The 1406-nt window shown below is 45.7% G+C and overlaps 1 long non-coding RNA gene across 1 annotated transcript; it reads left to right on the forward strand.

Moving 5' to 3' along the window:
- The first annotated feature begins 19 nt into the window (after positions 1–19).
- LOC106534732 (uncharacterized) lies at positions 20–829 on the forward strand. The gene is made up of 2 exons (XR_001312377.1): positions 20–60; positions 284–829. It is a non-coding gene; the product is annotated as an uncharacterized LOC106534732 (long non-coding RNA).
- Positions 830–1406: the final 577 nt, after the last annotated feature.

Raw genomic sequence — 1406 nt, forward strand, 5'->3', positions numbered from 1 at the left:
ATCCTGGACCCTGAGGTCCTGGATCCTGAGGTCCTGGACCCTGAGGTCCTGGATCCTGAGGTCCTGGATCCTGAGGTCCTGGATCCTGAGGTCCTGGATCCTGGACCCTGAGGTCCTGGATCCTGAGGTCCTGGACCCTGAGGTCCTGGATCCTGAGGCCCTGGATCCTGGATCCTGAGGTCCTGGATCCTGAGGTCCTGGATCCTGAGGCCCTGGATCCTGGATCCTGAGGTCCTGGATCCTGAGGCCCTGGATCCTGGATCCTGAGGTCCTGGACCCTGAGGTCCTGGATCCTGAGGTCCTGGACCCTGAGGTCCTGGACCCTGAGGTCCTGGACCCTGAGGTCCTGGACCCTGAGGTGGACGGTCACAGAACATGACCAGGTAAACAACACAGGAGCATCTTTAACATTAAAGCTTTAATTCATCTGAACTCAAACACCAACAGTTGGCTCCTTGGATCAACATCTTTAAAAGTTAAAAACTAAATTAAATATGAACAAAAGGATCTTAAATGTGTTTTGGTTTGTTGTAAAATKATCAGCTCCTGCAGCTAAACTGAAGCCATAAAAATCTGAGGGATAAACTTCTGATAACTCCATCATCTAATGAAACTGTATAAAATGTGAAAATAATCAGTTTGAACACTTCTGCTGCTKTAAACCAAGGCCTGATGGTTGTTTCTGTAAAACATTAGGAGTCATGTCTGCAGATTGTAGCACCAAGAACTGTAACAGGAAGTACAGTTAGAAGAGGCAGACGATTAAATGTCACTTTGTGATTAAATGTTTTTAAGTTTTTACTCCTCATTTATCAGTATTTACATTTTATACGTGAAGAAATACTCATGGTTTCTTGTAAAGAAATGTTAAAATTCTTCCAGTTCATAAACTGTCCAACAGTTCATGCTAACAGCTAACACTCCTGTCACACTTTTCCTCCTCTGACTTTTGTTTCTTTGGTTCAGTCCAGAAAACCTCTGGTCTGCTAACAGCTGACGTTCAGCACGCCGCCACACGTTTACTGGTCACAGCACAAAAACTGAAGCATGAACTGTGAAACGTCACAGACACCATGCTAACACGCAGCATACATCACGCTAACACCATCATGTTTGCCATGCTAACACAATGCTAGCATTATAGCATACATCAGGCTAACATCATAGCATAAACCATGCTAATACCATGGCATACACTGTGCTAACATTGTAGCATAAGCCCTGCTAACACCTTAGCATGCATTAGGCTAACATCAAAGAACACACCATGATGGACACAGCACATGCTGAATCTGTAGCATACACTGTGCTAACATTGTAGCATAAGCTATACCAACACTATGGCTGTGTCCAAAACGACAGGCCGGGTCCTCCGGAGGACCCAGACTACCCGATCGAGGTGGGCC

This window comes from Austrofundulus limnaeus, unplaced genomic scaffold (assembly GCF_001266775.1).
Source record: "Austrofundulus limnaeus strain Quisiro unplaced genomic scaffold, Austrofundulus_limnaeus-1.0 Scaffold1256, whole genome shotgun sequence".
NCBI classification, from domain to species: domain Eukaryota; kingdom Metazoa; phylum Chordata; class Actinopteri; order Cyprinodontiformes; family Rivulidae; genus Austrofundulus; species Austrofundulus limnaeus.